This window comes from Hetaerina americana, unplaced genomic scaffold, assembly GCF_022747635.1.
Source record: "Hetaerina americana unplaced genomic scaffold, ioHetAmer1.1.p SCAF_8, whole genome shotgun sequence".
In the NCBI taxonomy this organism is placed as follows: domain Eukaryota; kingdom Metazoa; phylum Arthropoda; class Insecta; order Odonata; family Calopterygidae; genus Hetaerina; species Hetaerina americana.
Window position 1 is genome coordinate 61,931,425 of NW_027287427.1, and position 22,713 is coordinate 61,954,137.

A 22,713-nucleotide genomic window follows, 5' to 3' on the forward strand; every position below is an offset into this window, starting at 1 on the left:
TACAGAAACATATATAAGGAAAAGGGATAGGAACACGTATAAAGGACGAACACAATAATATATATATATATATATATATATATATATATATATATATATGTATAAAACATTTTTTTCTATATATGTATACATATACATACATTTTATATAAATACATGGATTGGATAGACACGAGGTCTATCCAATAAATACGCGAACAGGTGGCGGCCATGCCGCGGACTACAGCCCCGCTCAGTAGTGGCGCTAGTCGCCTGAGACCCAATGAGCCGTCTTTAGCCTGGCAGATTGCTGAGCTGTCCGTAAGGTGTCCGTTATGTTAGTTTCTGTTGTCCTTGGTTTTACTGTTTATGTAAAAGAGAAATTGACGCAATCACAGAGCAACAAATCAACATCAAGTTTTTAGTGCAGTGCGGTAAAAGTTATCAAAAAAATTAATGAAAAGTTGACAGCTGTTTACGGTGATAATGCTCTAAAAAAATCCGTCTTAAAGTGGATTGAATGAAACCAAATACTCAACAAAAAGCCGATCGAAAATCAAAGCCATGCTCCTGGTTTTCTTTGATGTCAAAGGTGTTGTTCATCATAAATTTCTTCCTGAAGGACAAACAGTAAATGCTGAGTTCTGCCTTACAGTTTCAAGCGTTTGAGAGGTCGCATGCGCCGTGTGCGGACAAATTTGACTCAAGACGATGAATGGATCCTTCACCAAGACAATGCACCTACACGTTCAGCATTTTTTGTTCACCAGTTTCTGGCAAAAAATTCTATCACCATCCTTGATCGTCTTCATTCGCCAGATCTCTGCCCCCTGCGACTTTTTCCTATTCCCAAAATGTAAAAATGTGATGAGGGGGACACCATTGGGAAGATTTAGACATAATAAAAAAAGAAACGATGAGAAAACTAAAACGCCTAAGTGCTGAGGACTTCAAAGGGTGCTTTAAGTAGTAGCAAAATCAATGTAGACTAAATTTTGTAAAATAAAGTTTTTATAGCCTCAGTTCGCTCATGTATTAGACCGATCTCGTGTGTGTGTATTTATGTGTATATATATATATATATATATATATATATATATATATATATATATATCCCTCCCCGGACTACAACCTTGACGTGGTGGAAGGGCTTGTGCGTTCCGATGACCCCTAGAGCTGTACTGGCGGGAGTAATAAAAATTGCTCCTGGTAGAGTCACCCATGCCAGATAGGTCGAAGGTTAGGAGCCAGACGAAAGGTAGTCCACGCAGCGTCTGTTCCTCAGTGAGGCGGCTGCAATGGCGTCTGACCCCAGTGGGGCGGCCAGTAAGTGATGGTGTCACGTTAAAAACACTATTGAGGAAGGCAACGGGAAACCACCTCAATTATCATTCCCAAGAACAATGTGATGGACAATAGAGATATTTTGAGTCCTGGCAACCACGGGGCTCGGCCCAATCGGCCGTGTGTCGTGCCCGGCAGCGGGGGAGGCAAGGCTTCCGCGGTCGTCATCCCACGAAACCCTTGCAAGGGAAAACCAGCAGCAGCAGGACAGAAGACGCAGGAGAAGAAGACCAAATTAGTTAGAATAGGAACGTGGAATGTTAGGACAATGATGAGGACGGGGAAATTGGAGAATGTTAAGCGAGAGATGGAAAGGGAAATATAGATATTTTAGGTCTATGCGAGGTGAGATGGAAAGATAGCGGGGATTACTGGAGTGATAAGTATAGAATAATATACAGCGGTGGGGACGAGAGCCAACGAGGGGTCGCCATAGTATTAAATGAAGAGGTAGGAAGAAGCGTAGTCAACATAGAGCAGGTAACGGATAGAATACTACTAGTGGAGATAAAAGCAGAACCGACGAACTTAGTTATTATCCAGGTATACATGCCACCGAGCAACCATAAGGAAGAAGAGGTCGATAAGATATACGATCAGTTAGAGGACATGATTGCATGTGTTCCTGCAGGGAAACATTTGATAGTGATGGGGGATTGGAATGCGACAGTAGGCGAAGGAAGAGATGGTGATGAGGTGGGGGACTACGGTTTAAGCACGAGGAATGACCGCGGGGAGAAAGCAGTTGAGTTCTGCAGGAGACAGGGGTTAGTTATCACCAACACTTGGTTCAGACACCACAAAAGACGCAGGTATACATGGAAAATGCCAGGTGACTCGGGAAGATATCAGCTAGATAACATCCTGGTTAGACACAGGTTTAGGAACAGTGTGATAAATTCCCACAGCTTCCCGGGAGCGGATGCGGACTCAGACCACAATTTAGCCGCAAAGCCGCGTCTAAAGCCGCAAAAGACACTATTGGTTCCGTTAACGCTAAAAGGACTAGGAAACCATGGATCACGGATGAGATGATTACAAAGATGGATGAGCGGAGAAAATAGAAGAATTTAAATACAGAATTAGGCAAAATACAGTACAAAGAATTAAACAATAGATTGAGGTAGGCAACAAATAAAGCAAAAGAAGCATGGTGGAAGACGCAGTGCGAGAATATGGAAAGTCTGCAGAGGAAGGGTGAAATCGGTGCGCTGTACACCAAAGTTAAATCTTTATCGGGAAGTAAGAAAGGGAGATCAACGATAGCAGTTAGAGATAAGGCGGGTAAGGTAATAGTTGACGCAGGGAAGATCCAAGAGAGGTGGAAGGAGTATATAGAAGAACTGTATAGTAAAGAACTTAGACCAACAAAGTTAGACATAGAAAAAACATGACGTTGAGGAAGATAGCTTAGGTCCAGGCATACTAGACAATGAGATAGAAAGGGCATTAAGGGAGATGAAACTAAATAAGGCCGTGGGGGTGGATAACATTCCCGCGGAATTATTGGAATGCTTAGGAAAATGTGGGAGGAAGAGGCTATATGGGCTGATTCGTAGTATTTATGAGGAAGGTATGTGCCGGAAGACTTTGTGAGATCAGTTTTAGTTCCTATTCCGAAAAAGGTAAAGGATACATCATGTGAGGACTACAGGACGATAAGTTTGATATCCCACAATGCTAAAGTTGTTCTCAGGATCTTAAACAAAAGAATAGAGAGTAAGGAAAATGATTACTAAGGGGATGATCAGTTTGGTTTTAGGAAGGGGAGAGGTACGCGTGATGCCGTGGCAGTAATGAGATTATTAATCGAGAGGAATATAGAACACAACCAGGAGATATTTGCCTGTTTCGTAGATTTCGAAAAAGCGTTTGATAGAGTGAATTGGGAAAAACTAATGAGTATTCTGCAGAAAATAGAAATAGATTGGAGGGAAAGGAGATTAATCCGCAACCTGTACATGTCGCAGACTGCTCAGGTGCGGGTGGGAAACGAGGAGTCCGGATGGGCAGTGTTAGGAAGGGATGTAAGGCAGGGTTGCCCATAATCACCGTTGCTGTTCAACCTATATGCAGAGGAAATGATCAAAGAGGCATGGGAAGAATTCGAGGTAGGAATGAAAGTGGGCGGGGAATTCGTAAAATCAAATAGGTTTGCTGATGACCAAGCTTTAGTTTGTCAGTCAGCCAAGGGGCTGCAAGCATTGCTTAGTGAATTGGAAATTCAGTGCGACAGGTATGGGATGAGAATCAATATTAATAAAACAAAGGTTATGCGATTTTCTAGAAAGAAAAAGGCCAAGCTTAACATTAAAATAGGAGGGCAAAAGCTAGAGCAGGTAGAACAGTTTACGTATCTCGGCAGTGTTTTGGACAAACACGGTCAAAGTAGTAGGGACGTAAGGAGAAGAATTGCGCTAGGCAAAGAGGCTTTCACAAGGAGGAGGGAGTTGATGACAGGGACTTTGAGTAAGGATGTTAAGAAAAGACTCGTAAAAACTTTGATATGGAGCGTAGCTATGTACGGAGCGGAAACGTGGTCATTGAAGCAGGAGGATAGACGTAGATTGGAGGCTTTTGAAATGTGGGTGTGGAGAAGAATGGAGAAGGTGAAATGGACAGAGAAGAAAACAAATGAGGAAGTACTTGGTATGGTGGGCGAAGAGAGGGGTTTGTTGGGAGCAATCATATGGAGGCAGGAAAAGTGGATGAAGGGGGTGTTGACCGGCAGTGGGATGTTGAAGACTGTGATAGAGGGTAGAATGTTGGGCAAAAGAGGAAAGGGAAGGAACAGGATAGGGTTGTTGGACGGGATGAAGGGAGGAAGGAAGTACTCAGAGAGGAAGAGGGACCTTCCTTCCTCCCTTCATCCCGTCCAACATCCCTATCCTGTTCCTTCCCTTTCCTCGCTTGCCTAACATTCTCCCCTCAATTACAGTCTTCAACATCCCGCTGCCAGTCAATACCCCCTTCAGCCACTTTTCCTGCCTCCATAGGATTGCTCCCAGCAAACCCCTGTATTCGCCCACCATACCAAGTACTGTCAATACTGTAACCAGCGGGAACAATATATTAAACGCTTCGTAGAAATATAGAGCATTCTCACGTGCTAGTGCTTGTTTATATCAGTTGATAGTATATGTGTTTGAATAAGTGTCTGTTGAAATAAGTTTCAAATGCTTATATACGTACACACATCCTTGCGGTAGCTTGCAGGTATTCTGTTGATACAGATGTATATATATATATATATATATATATATATATATATATATATATATACAGAAACATATATAAGGAAAAGGGATAGGAACACGTATAAAGGACGAACACAATAGAGGTGGGGAAGGCGGAATCGAACGGATCACAAGAGTAAAAATATTTCCTCAACCGGGACTCGAACACCGGATCTTTCCACTTGCCGGGCGGATGCTCTTAACCACTTGAGCTATCGAGGATATGTAATTTACCCTGAGATCCGTGGGTCTTATATGTCGCCAAGCGCCCCGATTCTTTAGCCAAGAGATGGCGTCAGGGGGCTGTTTCACCCACCAAAGGAGAAATATATATATATATATATATATAGGTATCGTGTAATCAGATGTGAACTTAAATTAAAAGTAGCCCTATTTTTACAGTCAAATTTAACTGAATTTTAATTATTATTTCGTACATCCCTGTTTAATAATGAATGCGTTTTGGTTGAAGAAAAATACAAGCAAATGTAAGACTTAAATAAAGTGACTTATTTTCTTATGATGCTAGGAGACACTCGAAGTGGTTCTAATCCTAAATATTCACATCTTAATAAGGTAATGTCTTATGTCAACACCCATGAACATAATAAACGATATCACCGATGAAACTTCGCCTGATAAACTAAGATATTGTCGTACATGTTTTTTTTCAAACAAATAATAAAACCACTCACGTTGATGACTTTCAAATACCTCATTAATCTGCATTCACTCAATGTTATCTTTTATATAAATAGTAAGCCACGACCGGTTCCCAACGGCTAAAACCTTTTTACTCTTGGCAATTTCCTTCTTAATTTCTTAGTGATTTCTGCCATGCAATCATGCCGTCTAAAAAGCCCATTCTCAACCTTCCTCTAATCCGCTTACCTAGCTTGCCATCTTATATCTTTGCCTTAATATGGACATATCTAAAAAGTGTTTTTCCACAGTGAAATTTTATTTAGATATACCACTTTCTTATGACGATAATTCACTAGCTAAAACATACAATTTTAATTTACTACCCTATCATGGTCTACCATTTAAGATAGGCTTTTGATCGACACAGAGTACCGCCCCTAAATTATTCCTCCATTCACTTCCTTTGTATTTTTTCGAATTCCCACCTGTAACTTAATCCCTTCACCCATCATATTGTTTGATTTATTATCTAACCTAATGAATAACCTTTACGAATATACAAAGGCTATGTCAGCAGAATCTGTCACAAATGAAAAATGCCTAATGGAAGAGGTGTACGACATGTTCCTAAACGATATAATACTACTCAATATCTCTTTAAAATTCATAGCATACAGTGAAATACGTTTTTCTTAAGGTATACTTTCCGCTGAAAGAAAGGAGTGCTTTCCAACCTGGTCCTTAATCTTACATAAAGAGAATATTGCCCCACCAAAGTTACCTGACGTCGTTGAATTTTGCTTAACGCAGAAATTACTGCAAGGAAGATATGAGATCGTAAATGTGCGAGGGCACTTTATTTGCATCTCAGAACACCGTGGAAATAGCAATTCAGGAGCCACCTTGAATACGAGACCCGATCATGACGTTATTACATGTAGTTTAACGTGACAGCCTGAGGCGAGACACTAATATGCGAATAAAAGATTGAACATATGCATTTCATCTACATTTTCTAAACGCATTTTGGTAATTAAATATTAAAAATCATTGAAAATCGATAAATTCAGCAAACGCTGACAAATGAAAAAAATGATTGTGTTATAAATCCTATATTTTGGTTCAATTTCACAACAGTATTTATAAATCGGGAAAATGGGCATTGAATGCACTATTTTTTATGCAAGATTAATTGCACTAAAACTTAAACAAATTAAATTCAAAACATGTCCTATTAATGTATATTTATGATACATGATTTATTCAAATGGGCAATCCTGGACAAGATGAAATAAATATCTGAGAGTATTTTATAAGATTTGATTATTCCAATTCTATTGCGGCAATAGATTGAATTCCAATTCATATGTGTCATCTACAAAACCCTGTCACGCACGGTTGCAAATTGAAATTTTTGTAGCATTTTGGGGACACAAAAGGTCTTTTTCAGTAACGATAGACAAAAATAAGAGAGGATTGATTCCCCCTCCCACGCAGGTTTTCCAATAATTTTTATGAACGTATATTCTATAAAATAAAAACTTTTTCTTTACATATCCATAATCCTCTCAAAGTAGCATTATCTTCAATTCAGTGATGGTATAAGAGCTATCCCTTGAAACCTTTACTGTTTCGTTACAGTTATTCCTGTTTTTAATCAGGGATAAAGTTACAACCTTATTGATGACATTCCAAAAAAGAAAACCGCGTGTTTAAGGAACGAAATTGCCCATACGCAACATTCGAATTAATTGATACAGTACTACTAGGATGGCAGAAACAAATATAAAAAATTGTAGCCCTATGAATTAAACGAAGTATTAGGCATAGTAGGGGAGGAGAGAGTATTATAGCGAGTATTCCAAATGTGGCAGGAAAGATGGGACCAAAGCACTTTGATAGGCGATGGAGCATTGAAGGCAGTGATATATATAAGGAAAAAAATTAGGCAAGTAAGAAAGGGTAGAAATAGGATAAGGACGTTGGAAGGGAATTAAGGGAGGAAGGAAATATGCAAAGTTAAAGAAGGGTTTATAAGAATGCGTTGCTTCAGGTTTTGCCTTGCTCAGGTTATGCTGATCCAAAACGTCTCTTACAACATTAGACAGCCTAATAAGTCTTAGTGAATACATTTTTCAGTTTATCTATGAATCGGAGAAGGGTTGAAATGAGAGGAATAGGCATATGGTTAGATAATCGTCTGTATTTTGGGGCGAGATTGAGGGAACTATGGAGTCTATTCTACCACCTGAGGGAGGGAGTAAGGGAGAGATGCGTTGCTCTAACGATGTCCTGAGTTGAGTTCAACTTACCTTTTACGACCTCTCACCAACCAGCGACACAATTTCACCTCATCTCAACCTCCCCTTATCGATATGTCCCGTCCCGTCACACCCCGCCAGCTCATCCGGCCCTTCCCTCCCAAGGAACGCACAAGGATATCTCGACCTGGGTACTGCCAACTTCGAACTTGGTCCACTTTCGATAAACGTGTTTATTTTTCTTTATTTTTTTGCCTTTAAGAAACGCCACCATCGTACAAAAGGAACTCCGGACCAACGTCCAACTTCCCCTATCCTCACCTCACTCATTCATTTCACTTCTGGTAGGGGTTCTCCCGCGTCCCCCCTTTTCTCTTCTCTTTCTTTCACTTGGAACCTTGTACTACACACCTCTTATCCCCTTCTCACACTTTCAATCTACAGCGAAAGTCGAGTTATTCCTGTGTAGACTGAGAAACTGTATTTTATGAACCATTATGAAGGTAACGGTTATGATTTTATGGTGATGCAACTATTCATGGCAGCGCGGTTAAACTGGTTGAAATAGGTGGTTGGGGGTTTGGCCTTCCAACGCAGCTAGTTGTCAGTTTGCTCCGAGCAGTCTTCGCGTGAAGTGTGTTTTTCGATTTTGTAACACGGAGCAATGTAGCGCTCAGTCACACGCCAAATGCCCTCAGCCACACGTCCGCCGTCGTTACCAACTTCCTGTCCCGGAGCACCACCCCGGTAGACCCCCAGCCCCCTTACAGTCCCAACTTGGCTACGTGCGACTTTTATTTGTTTCCCCGACTGAAGAGAGAGCTCAAAGGAAAGCATTAAGTGATCGTGGAAAACACAAAAGCATGTTACAATATTCCATCGAAGAATTTTAGGGTGCCTTTCATGCGTGGCAGACACGTTTCCGCAAGTTTATTGATTGGGTTTTCAGTTAGGAAAATATTTTGAAAAATTTTAGGCATTTGTACAAGTACGATCAATTCATCTGTTTTTCCCAGAGAATGCGTATTACTTTTATAGCGGACCATGCATGTCCTAGCATTGAGGGTGTTGCGTAAAGAACATGAGAGATGTTGACCAAATTTATAGGATACTTACCAGTCAAATTAAATTGCGGATATGTCCCTAAGAGGAACGAGAAAGTACATAGAATAGGAATAGATAACTTGGAGAGAACTCTACCCCAACGAAAAACTTGATGGATCTGACCCGCATTGTGGCACATTAGAGTAGCGAAAAGCATAATAGAGGGAAATATTCATTTATTTATGCACGAAAAGCGTTGGAAGAAATGGGGAAAAAATTGACCGGATTAGATTTGGAATATTGATATTAGAAGTAAACAGTGAACCAACGAAATAGGTCACTATTCAGGTTAACATGCCACCAGGCAATCAAAGGAAGGAAGAAGTACTCAGAGTATACGATCAGTTCGAGTACGTGATCGCGGATGTTTCTAGAAGGAAACATTTGATAGTGATGGGGGGATCGGAACGCAACGGTAGGTGAAGAAAGAGATGTTAATGATATTAAGAGCTGCGGTTTAGGAATGTGATATGACTGCGGAGAGATAGAAATAGGGATATACAGGATAAATGGTGGAAAAGCAGCCCATGGTTGATACGTTACAGCATACGTAGACATAAGCAGAAAATTATACGCTAAAATTTACCAAAATAAATTTTAGCTACGCTATATTTTGATCAAGCACAAGAGTAGGTTAAGCGTTTTCAGTTCACGTTAAGATTTTTTCGGTGGTTGAGGTATATGATTTATTGGTGATGAAGTGAAATGTCAGATTTAAGAAGATAAAACAAGAAATGTGAAGAAATGGAATGATGTGGAAGCATTTTTATCGCAAATGTGAAGGAGTATCAGAAGGCTGCCCCTGCGACGCGCCCTTGCGGCGGCTTCCGGTGTTTTTTGTAGCTGACCGTTGCAGAGAGCTATGACTGAAAATTGGGAAAAGTAGAGGAAAGATATCTCAAAAAATTAATATTATAAGCCAAAAACTTAAGTATACGAGTAAGGGTAGTTAGTAAAAAAAAAGCAACTGGAAAAATTAAAGATAGATTAGGAAATGAAATAAAAGAATGCAAACGCAGCATAACTTAGAAAGAAGGAAAAGAAAAAAATGTAAAAAATGAATCTGGAAACTGATTGATAAGGTAAAAGGAGCGTAGTGGAGGACACGGTGCGAGGATGCGAGAGCTTTCAAGGGAATGGTAAAATAGGTGCACTCTACAGTAGAGGTCACAAATCCATCAGGAAGTTAAGCGAATCAGGAAGTCCATGCAAATTACTGAAGATACATTAAACACTGACGCAGGAATGATACAAGAGAGATACCAGGGTAGTATAATAAGTCCTTAGAAAAAAGTAGTAAAAACCATTTTTTGGGCACTTTTTCTTTCAACATAATCTCCTTTCAACTCTATACATTTGTCTAAGCGTTTTTCCAATTTTTTTAAGCCGTCTAAAAAGTAGGATTTTTGAAGCTCCTCAAAATAAGCATTTGTTTGATCGATTACTTCCTCGTTTGACGCAAACCTTCGTCAGCCAAGCCATTTCTTCAAGTCTGGAAATAATAAATAGTCACTGGGGGCCGAATCTGGTGAAAACGGTGGAATTTTTAATAATTTGTAACTTTAATTCCATAATTTTGGCCATCGCAACTGCGTAGGTGTGCACCCGTGCATTTTCTTGATTGAAGAGAATCTTTTTCAGATGAGGACGCTTTTCCTTGATTTCTTTGCTCAGCCCTTCCAATAATAACGCATAATACTCTCCTGTTATCATTGTTCCCTTTTTCAAGTAATCAATGCGGATGATTCCGCGAGCATCCCAAAAGACCGCGGCCATAACCTTACCGGCCGACTTGACCGTCTTTGCCTTCTTCGGAGCCCGTTCACCTTCAAAAATCCACTGTTTCGACTATTGCTTTGTCTCTGGAGTGTAGTGGTGGATCCATGTTTCATCAAGAGTTATATATCAACACAGAAACTCATCAGGATTGCGACGGAAAAGCGCCAAAGTAACCTCAGAGTCGACCACACGATTGCGTTTATTCTCCGTTGTGAGTAAACGTGGCACCCATCTTGCCGAGATTTTTTTCACGCCCAATTTTTCTTGCAAAATTGGAGCTACTGTACCTTGTTATAGGCCTATAGCTTCCCCTATTTCGCGCACTTTGAGTCGTCGATCACTTAAAATCATATCGTGGATTTAGTCAATCATTTTGGGGGTAGACACTTCCACAGGGCGTTCGGATCTGCATTTATCTTTTGTGGATGTGCGACCACGGTTAAACTCATTCACCCGATTGTAAACAGTTTCAAACACAGGAGCAGATGTGTCATAAACTTCGTCCAACTCAGCTTAGATTTCTTCCGGCGTCAACCCTTTCAAATACAAGTTTTTAATCACTGCTTGAAACTCATTTTTATCCATTTTTATAGACAAATTAAATTCTAATTAAGTTTACTTCAAATTGCATTTACTGCAATCGATTACAAAATTGAAACTATATGACGGATACAGCTGAAACTTTAACAGCTGACTAGTTAGGAGTGTTACTTAATGTAAAAAAATGATTTTTGATACCACGACCGCCATCTCTTGGATTATCAAAGGTCTTATTGTACCGCCTTCGTAGAAATAATACATGGAGAAAGTATATGGTACCTCTGTTAAGAAAGTAAGTTTAGACAAAGACAAAGATGAGGATAGCTTAGGTTCCCTTATTCGATGGCAAGATAGGCATAGAATTGTAATAAAACCCGCTGGACTACTTAAAGGTTTAGGAAAACGTGGAAGGAACAGTTTTATGGACTAATTCGTAGCATTTATGAGGAAGAAATTTGGTCGTAAGACTTGCAGATAAGTGTTAGCTCCTATTCTTTAAAAGGGAAAAGCAGTAATATGTGAGGAATACAGAACAATAACTCTAATTTCGAAGATCAGGAAAATAAACTTCCTCAGAAATCTTCAGAAATGATGGAGAGCAGGGCAAAATATTATTTTGGAGATGATAATCCAGGGTTGAGGGAAAGTCAAGCATGATTCAACAGCGGTAATGAGTCGCATACTAGAGAGGAACGTAGAATGCAATTATGAAGCTTTTGTATGTTCCGTTGATTATGAGAAGGTTGAGAGAACATTAGAATTAATGACTTAATTACAGAATGTGCGAGTAGGTTGGTGAGATAGACGACTTATCCGCAACTTGTATAATCTCAGAGGGCTCAGGTGCGAGAGGTGGCCGAAGATTCGGTATTGGCAGCATTAGGAAGTTGAGAGAGAGGTGTCCATTACCACCTGCGTTTTTCTGTATGCATAAACGGTGGTAGTCGTAAGGGAGGCATTAAAAGATATGGAGGAAGTGGTAAAAACAAGTGGGGAATCTTTAAATATCAATTAAATTTGCGGATGATGAAGCTTTAATCAGCCACCTGAAGGATCATCATCAATGTAATAAAGAATAGGTGTGATGTAAACGGAATGAAGACCAAAGGGAAAAAAGGTTACGAGGTAATCAATAAGAACGAAGGTTTGTATTAAAAGGAGATAGTTGAAGTATGACGGAAATAATTAGGGCAGATGGAAGAATTTATCTACCATGAGGGTTTTTAGACCAAGACCATGGAAGCATTAGCGACATAACCATAAGAATTGCGTTAGGCAAATAAAATTTCAATTGGAGGGAATTGAGGAAGGGGCGTTTAAATTAAGAATGTTAAGAAACGGCTCCTCAAAGCTTTGATATGGATATTTTATACGGCGCGGAAACTTGGTTACCTCAACAAGAAGTAATTCGCACACTGGAGGAATTTGAATGTGTGGATATGGAGAACGATGGAAAAGCTTGAAATGGGTGAAAAGGAGAACATACGAAGAAAAATTCATATTCATTGTATAAATTGTGAGTTTTAAGGATATTTTGCTTTAATTTTTAGGTTTAGTAGTCCCGAAGATACTCCTCAAACCTTATCCGATCATCTCCAGGACCAAGTTTCCGAGCCAAACGAGGCTGCACTCTATATAAAAGTTTTCAGTGGTGTTTTCCTATTACACATTTACTACAGATACCTGCCATACACCTCTTTTAAAACACTTCTTCAATTAACACAACTCTATTTTTACAGTCACCAACCACTCTGCCTCCCTCTTATTCACATAGGTGGACTGTTTCATCTTTTCTAGCTTTTAGGTAGGAATAAGTAAAAATAAGGTGATTTAGGAGGAATTCCCGATTTTAGGCGAAGCCGGAACGAAGCTTGTTTTTTTTAGTCGATGGTCATCTCGTCGAGGAAGGGGAACGAAAGAATTTAACGTTTGGGTACATGAATGCCTGAATTTTAAAGCTTCCATTACTGCGGCTTCCCAGAAGCGGAGATTCTTGGAATCACGGTCTACCCATCCTTTCTCCAGGGAGGATGCGATGGTGGTTGCGAGGGGCGTTGGAGGGTCGAGAGAGGCCGTAAACATACCCATCCCCTCTGGGAACGAGAAAGCAGTATCTCCAGCTTAGGCAAACACGCCTATAGGTGACGCAGGTGGACAGAGAGTGGAGGCTGCCGAGAGGGTGAGGAGGGGAATAATATGGATAGCGGGGGATTGAGGACGCCATCCTTCGAACACATGACTAAAAGCGGCAAAACCCTAGTCGATTGCCGTCCTTTTTCCGTCTCACGATATGTCAATAAATCCTAATCTGCTTATTGGTACTTTATCAGTATGCAATACTCTTCCGTTCTAATGTTTTCCTAATTACAGATTTGTCACTAAATCAAATTTTTCTAAAAATTTGCTTCATAAAATTTTGCGCGAGGAACTTGAATGCAACTGAAGTCCTGATCGCGAATATTCAAACAGAAATGGATGGAGTCAATTTAAAACCCACGTGGACAGTTTACTTTTTATCAACGTTCTCTCCTTCAGAACTATTTATTTCGGATTTGACTAAGGAAGGGTCCACAATATCTTGGAAGCATGAGATACCGGATTCGATTAAACAATCAGAATTCACATTCGCATAACATTACGCAATTGTTAGAATCGGCAATGCACTATGGTTCTCTTTGTTGTTAATCGATTGAGATTACAAGCGTTCTCCAATAATGCGGTTAAAAGCCGACTTAAAAATGCCTGTGATCGATAGATTTCAACTGATAGCAAATTTCTACATCGCCGAAGGTGAATTTTTAACGGTTTATAAACTGTTTTAATGAAAATAACGGCCAAAGTTGTTAATTTTACTGGGTAGTTCGATGATAACAGAAGACTAGTTCGATAATATTTTCAGCGAAGAATCTTCTACCGAGCAAAAACCTCGTAAATGTGCAATAAAACTTATCGTATTGGAGCTATTGGGACGCATCCATTGACTCAAGATGACTATTGCACAATTTTTTGTCAAATATTCATGATATTGGAGAAAAAGCCTTTGGTTGAACTCAAACACTCCCAAACAGGTCATTATTTCACCATTCTTTTGACCCAAGTATCGGTCTTTCTTGATATTCCTTGTGTTTTCTTTCTATCTATCTTACTACCAACAATAAAATTACAAAAAAATATTGCGTTCACTCAAAGGGTAGAGTTTATAGTAAATTCAGCAAAGATTAAGGGATATTTTATACGGCACAGTATTACATGAATGAATGATCCTGGCTTATATTCATAGTCACTTTCTTCCATTCTGACATTAATGATTTTCCTACAATTTTTATTGTTGCATACCGTAACGATATCCTCAAAGGACTGAGCTATTAGAATTTAAACTAGTAATTCATTACTTAATAAACTATGCTATTCCCTTCAGATGGCATACCACCATATCTTCGCAATTGCTGAGCTTACGTAGGCTAAAACTTTGGAATCGAAGAAAATAATTATTAGGTGCATTATCTTTCAGTTTATTTTCCGAGGGTACCCCGAACTACATTATTGTAATTTAAGAACTATGTAATTCCTTCGCTCTTATTCTTCAAACTTAGGATACTTCATATATGTATATATACATATATATAAACTTTGATTGAAACATTACTGCCCAGAAACACAGATAGACGGCACACATATCTGAAGATGATGACCGTGGTGTCGAAACGTCAAAGTGATTTGTGTGTCCTTTCTTCGTGGTTGAAATATAAAATTTTTAACCAAAGTTTATTTATATATATATATATATATAAATAAACTTTGGTTAAAAAAAAAAATATATATATATATATGTATACGGGCGACACACTTTGACGTTATATATATATATATATATATATATATATATATATATATATATATATATATTTACTCATTACTTCTCTATCTTCCGATGAAGACGGAGCAGAATTCCGTCGAAATGATCAAGAAATAACGTGTGAGTGATCTTTCTATGTGTTTCTATATTGTTTGTTGCTGTCCAATTTATTAAATATTATATATTTACATACATATATATTTTTATATACATAGATATATATGTATGTGTGTGTGTGTGTGTGTACGGGTAATGATCTCAGCGGGAAAAGATTTCATTGAGCGGGACCTGAACCACGGACCTTGGACTTTGCCTTCTACCATGCTACCTGCCATGCCATTGATTACCAATTACTATAACGACTGGTGACCGGAATAACCCACTATTACACACCCTCATGGCTCCAGGCAAGGAAGGATATGAGAGGAAGATCACTATGGTAAAATGTGTACACGGACGACACACTTTGACGTCAAAAGCACTCCCATCTCCAGAGCCCTAACATTCTTTTTTGGACTTATAAAAAGAGGAGTAGAATGAGATGGAGACGGCATTATCAACCCTCGTCTACCACACGCCTCCATTTCCCTTCACTTTCTTTTTTCTTTCCCCGTCTTTAGCTGACCACGGCGGCTGACGCGGCAGATAAGGAAGACGTCTTCTTTATTTATTCTTGCCCGTGGGGAAAGTTTGGAATAAAGGAGGGAGGGAATGGAGATTCTCTTTTTTTCTTGAAATAAGAGAAGAGAGAATTCCAATCTGTCCTTAGGGGATGGGAAAATGGCGGATAGTAAGGATGCACATATATCTCCTTACTTACTTTTTTCATTACGCGGATCTCCTATATTTTTCCTCGGTCTATTGCTCTCTCTTTCGTTTAAGTAACGCGCTAGGGAACGGCGGAGTTGCCCGGGAAAACAGGCTTTCAAGATGATGATCTCGGTGGATAACACTCTCCTATTATTTTATTATTAGGCATAGAAACAGACCCGCGTCTCTCTAAAAGATCCCCAACGTATCCCCTTCAAGCAACCTCCACGCAGGAACTCTGTAAAAGGGATTTTAATCGGAATTTCGTAACCTCTTAGTGCATCAACCATCTTATAAATATTCAGACTCCACAAACCGGAGAGATTAAAGAGGGTTTTTCTGTCAATAACCACCTTGACCCGATGGAAGGGCTTGTGTATTCTTATCACCCAGAGAGCTGTGCTGGCGTGAGCAATGATATTTGCTCCGGGGAGGGTCACCTACGTCGGAAAAGTCGAAGGATGGGAGCCAGATGAAAGGTAGATCTGTTCCTCAGACAGACGGCTTCAAATGGGTCACTTAACACAAATGATAAAGGCAACAAAATCATTAATACCATTCAGAAAGGTAACTGGAAACAAAATGAATTATTTCATAAAAGAGTAATGGACATTGATATATTTTCCGTTCTGTAAATTTTAATGTTTACCTAGGCTTAACTATATCTTAAGAAACTCCGTTTTCTTAAGAATTTTATAATTTCATGCCTTTCCTCATCACACTGATTCTGTAGTCAGGGATAATGGTTAATTCTATAATTTTTTTATTAAATGGAGAAACTCAGGGGGGGATCGGGATTGGTGCGGAGGCTATCGTACTGGCTTCCCACCCAGAGGGCTCGAGTTCAAATCCCGGCGGTGTTGAATATTTTTCAGAGGTATCTCGATCCCTACTTGAGGTGCTTTGTGGAGGGCACTTTTAGTGAGTACGCCGTCCGTCGGATGGGATATTAAGCTGTGGACCCCTTTGCGCCTTTCGTAAAGAGTAGGCTAATGCCGACGGCGGGTTTCTCTCCACCTTTCATCCCTTCCTGTTGATCCCCTATGGCGCAAATGATCTCAGCAGTCGGTCGCCTCCCCTAAATACTACTACTACTAGAAACTAAGGCAATGCATTTAATTCATACACATAGGTTATTTGAGTAATTGATATAGGTTTAATTAAAGATTTACAATCCAAGCGTCATGATATGTGACCGTGATTTTTACGTATATAAATAATTATAGTGGGACAAGGTTTAGCTGATGGTATATCATGCTATACCATCAACTAAACCTTGTCCCACTATAATTATTACTATACGTAAAAATTACGGTCACGTCACTTCTTTAAAGTCATAATAGGATACGAAACTAACAGAATGTTTAAAGAGTTAGCGCCTCTCTGAAATGTAACCAATGGGAATTTTAAGGCAAAATACGTCTCACTGAATACCATGGTATGGCATTTGATGATGCCATTGTACACTCCCTACCATCGGCCACATCGCCTTCTCTCCCCGCCCTTACCCTCCTCCAAAGGAAAAGGCGTGTAAGGGAAAGGAAAGTTGTTACACCCCCAGGGTTACGTCTGAAACGAAGGAGTTTTTTTTGGCAAGAATATTTTTTTCCATGGAGCGGGAGAATTGAGAGGGATAGAGGGGATTTGGTGAAAAAATGAGAGGAAGCATCCGACTTTCTCGGGGTGGAGGGATCGATGAAAATATCGACGTGTGTGCTCATAGCCATGCCATTCACGCGCACAAATTCACCGGCAGACGTCCAAACACACTGAGGTAAGCAGGTGGGATTTCACAGTAAATACATGTGTATGCATTGGTAATTATTTCTCGGTAGTCTTCCATTTAAGTTAAGATTGGATAGACACACTCCTGCATTTCTTAGCATCGCCTAGAAAGGCACGCTTTGACACCCGAAACTATAGGAAATTGTTCTTGAATTCTGTGTACATTCTAACTCCCTTCGTTCCGTCTAATAGTCAACTATCCAATTCCTGGCCTTTACCCGCCTGCCTAACATTCACCCCTCTATCACAGTCTTCAACATCCCATCACCTATCAAAACGCTCTGTATCAATCATTTCTGTCTCCATATGATTTCTCCATCAATCCTCTCTCCCCCACCATCATGCCTAGCACTTCCTTGTTTATTTTCCAATCTGTCCGCTGCACCTTTTCCATCCTTCTCCAAACCCACGTCTCAAAATCATCTAATCTACGCCTATCATCCTTCTTCAATGACCATGTGTCCACGACTCACAAAACTACGCTCCATATTAAAGTTTTGACGAAGCTTTTTTTTTAACTTTCATACTCGAAGTTCCTGTCATCCATTCCCTTCTACTTTGGAAACCTTCTCTGCCTTAGGCAATTCTTCTGTTCATGTCCAGAATATTTCTCCTTTTTTTCGTGTCTAGTAGTTCTTCGTTTTTTTTGTTTCCGTCCATTTCACCTTGTCTATTCGTCTCCAAACCCATATTTTTAAAGTCTCCAACCTAGTTCTGTCACGTTTTTTTGGACGACCAATTTTCCGTGAAGTGGAAAACCATACCACATCTTAAAGTTTACGTTTCAATAGCACGGAAGTTTAAAAAAATAAGAAGTCCGTATTCTCAGGGTCAGAATGAACTTAAAATTATTTTAGCATACAATATTTAGCGAGACTGAATGAAAACTTCAAATTAAGCAATAAACTCTTCAGCTAAAAAAAATGTATTAATACCTTCGCGTAGTCAAAGACGAAACGTGGCGATTGAAAGTACATTTTCTTTTAAGAATGTTTTCCCAAATGCGTCTTAACGCACCGGATTCTTGTTCACAAATGGCTGCGAAAATTCATTAAAATGGTAAAGATTTTTAAATTAAGAATATTTACAGAATTGCTTTAGTTATTTCTTTAAGTAACGCGGAGCCATCCATAAAATGTTATCATTATGATGGTTAGATGTTTTTTTAAACTTGACGGGTACCGTGACGGGGTGCTGGTCAGAGGGGTTTTGGGTACTACCAATTTATGACTTTCATCTCACCCAGTCACACCCAGCTCGGGTCACTGTGTGCCAAGGTATTTTTGGAAAATCTCAGGTTACATAATTGGTCATCTATATTTATTGTGTGACACAAAAAAATTCATTAAGTATCAACATGAGAAGAGCTCATACCTCAACTATAGTACCATGATCATTAATGGGCTTATTATTCAGAAAGGACGATTAATCATTAACTTTCAATGCACGGTTTGGGTATTGGCTCATATGATAAATTAGGTGACATGCATCCCATTTTAGGTAAGCAGGAAAACTATTTACTTGTCTTAACAGGTACTCCATCTCTATCCCCATTTAAAAAAATTATTCTCTGAATTCAGGGATAGTCAGTTGAGAACTACGACTACTATGTAAGCCATGCAACGAAAATTGTGAACGTCTGTTTACTGAAGGTCATTTATTATTGGATATGAATAGGCAGAATTGGAGAAGGAATCCAGGGACCTAGAAGCATTATGCGGAGAAAGGAGGGGAAAGAAACCAAGAACGGGTTAGCAAATGTGTGGGTGAAAAACTGAATTGAAAAGCTGTCACAATTCTATTCTCGGAGTGATTATTCACTGTGATGAATGTGCCATTTCGAAATGTTACCATTGCTTGATTCCTTGGGGACAAAAATAATATTTTAAAAATTCCGCGACGCTAAATTAATTCGCGTAAACGCTACGCCCACACTGGGAAGCAATAGTGAGGTAGAAGAAAACACATTTTATCGGGATTTTTTTTCCATGGATTAATTCGATACCCTCCAGCAAAGATGGCCCTCATTTCCAGGACTCTATCGAATAGGATGCCACCGATGCTTCTCTACTCTGGACATTTGATTGGAAGCATTTGACAGAGGCTTGAGGTATTTCGGGCGATACGGCCCCCATCAACACGGGACAACAGTGAGGAGGTCGATGGGAAAAGGACACGAAGCGCTCGTCCCAGTGAAATCGAAAACCAAGGGTTCTGCTCCGTGATCGTTGACAGGGACACATGCGGGCAACCAAGATGGTAGGATGGTCAAAGACCCGAAATTTATCCCAATTTAGTGATTGCATCGGACAGAACTCTTCACTAGTAAGCGAGTGACGACGATTAAGTAAATAACATTATTAAAATGATCTTAATTCAATTTCTCCTCTAAATGCCCGCTTAAACGCTTTGGATAATCTTATCATCCCAAAACGATAAGAGAAAACGGTCTCATTGATGAATTATTCAGTCTTTATTCCCAAATATTAGATTTTTCCAATAGCAATTGGATAATGTTTTTCTTTCTTAAATTTTAACGAGATCGGAACAATTTCGTTGCAAACAAATGAAATGGGTTCATATTTGTACTAGATCTAAACACAGTCTAGATATCGAACGCTTTCTACAGGAAGTTATCATTTCTCAAATGGCTGCAATGTTACCGTGTTTATGGAAATGTGTATCTTCACTCTTGCGTAGTATTTAGAAACAAACAAATATATAAGTGATGCTTCCGACATCAATAAAGAAATTTCAAATTATTCGGATGTGGAAATATATTTTCATAAGTGTCCTGCATACAGAATAAATAACAAAATCCGCTTAAATGATATTTACATTCAAACAACTCGAAGTACTTCACACGGGGGGGACACAAAAGTACAACAAATCAAAAGCTGATGGACGCCGTTAACATTCTTTAAGAAAATCCCCTGAACCTATTATGATTGATTTCGCAATAACTGGCTGAAAAACAAAAATATTTTCGAAATCCATGAACAAAATATATTCAATCGTCAATCAATTTAGAGAAACTATTAGTTATGCAATGAACCATGTTTAATACAGAGATTATTTAACGCTTTCATTTGGTTATAATTCTTCTGTTAAATACTTTGCGTAAGTATAAGTGTATTGCAAAATGTTATTACTTTTTCATCAAAGTATTTTACACAATTGAACATTCACCTGTGCACCTTTACAACAGAAACGATGTTTGTGCCAAGTAAAGACCCTTATACTGGTATTCTACCGCTAAAGTTAGGTGTTTGATGGACACATACTGTGCAGCGATTCATTTCTCTTCCTCTCCTAAATAAACTCAACCTAATAACCAACAATATAATAACCCATCCTTTAACTCCACTCATACATCCATTCATTCCATTTAACCTGCCTGTTCTTACCCTGCCTCCTCCTTAACAATCCGCCACATCCAGGTGCCAATCAAAATTCTCTGCATTTATCTTGCCTGCCTCCATAGGATATCTCCCATCAACCCACTATTCTCCTTCCTCTTACTTTCCCACCATTCCCTCGTTTTTTATCCTTTTCGTCCACTTCACCTTCTCTGTTCTTCTCCGTACCCACATTCCAAAAGCCTTCAACCTAGGTCTATCATCCTGCTTCAGTGACCATATTTCCGCGTCGTATATTACCACGCTACGTATTAAAAGTCTAGATAAGCCTTTTCTTAGCATTATTACTCGACGTCCGTGTCACCAACCCTTCTCTTTGTTTAAGTTATTCTGCCTTACGCTACTCCTATTCTGATGTCTTACCAACGTTGACCATCTTAATCAACAACACTGACAAGATTGGCTAACTATGTATTACACGTGATCTTAGTTTTTGTCCTCACTTTTATCGTTTATCTTTGCCTTCTAATTAAAATTAATTGGCTTAGGCAAAAGAAAATGGAACGAAAAACTTTTGGAAAAAAATAAATTGGAATTTTTTCTACTCAACATTTTATAATTGCTGGATCTCAAAAACGACAATGCATGTATGGTGTGATGTCGTGTAGTATGAGTTACACTGTGTAATGTGCGCAGATGCTCGAATTTTCAAACACTTCTCCAAGGAGCAAGTTCAACGATACTCTACTTTTGGAATAGCAAAATATTATGGTTAGTTTTCCTATAGCTGCCGTCGAATTTTTACCCCGCAATCCTATTATTAAATGCGCAACTAAAAAGCTCTGAATCAATGAAAGCTCGCTCTCTGCAAAGTTCTATATCGCCTTAGGTGATTGTAGGATTCTTTCACCTTAAGAAAGCCTCTTCAAAGTAGCGATTTAAGTTTTGAAGTTAAAACGCTTGGGATTTGCGGGTACATTCAAGAGATCCTAAAGGCATTTTCCCGCCAGTTTGTTTTTTGCGTGTGAAGGAAGTGCTGCACGAAATTTAAGTGTTGCGGAGGAAAGAAAATTTTACTTCTGTTTATATACATATGATACTAGATCTCAAACATGAACTCTTTGAGTAATGTATTTCATCGTAAGAAGGGTAATATTATTCTTGATAGAAAGTTATAAAAATAAACATTTTTTTTAACTTTAAACAGATAAACTATTTAATGAAACTAGAACGTACAAATTGCGCTCAAGCTCGGATATGTTTACGTATTTGCCAACAAATTGCCCACAAGAAATTTGAAACTTCTCTTTTTCTCAGCAATATATCCCGTAAGAACAACATATTTTTCACAACGTCGCCGCCATGGCCCAATGGCCGACGAGAATCCGATATTGGAGATGACCCTTTTAACCCTGGAAAATTCTGATGGTCCGTGACCGAGGCATCTTGGGTTTTGTTGTCAAGTAACGACCCTTGGCCTTCTTCGAACGGCCCGAACACGAAGGCACAGTTTTCATGCACCCCTAATCATTCATATAGCCATATATTCACGGTGGAACGATTCACGATGAGTTTCGATGTGTTTTAAACCACGTAAGGGGAGATGTATTGGATAATCAGACGCTGTTATAGCTCACCAAATGACGCCATTCTGATAATTGCATACTCTTTTAACTCTGTCGGCAGGTATAAAAATCCGGGTATTATACAGTACTTGCCAAATACTAATGTAGTATGATAAATGGTGTTCGCATAATTTAGGCTAACTATACCTCTCAATATTTATTTGGTAGCTGTGTCCACCCAAAAACCTACCTTAACCGGTAGAATACCTAATCTAATTACCTACCTCTCAATCTACTCCCACTTATAGAAAAAAATGTCACCTTTGAATACGAATACACATGTTTTTATTCAAGGCGCCATTTTACCATAAATTTAGAACAAATAAGACTTGAAACCAAAATCTCCCAAAGCAACTTGGGAAAGCTTGGAGATGAAAAATGAAAACATTAC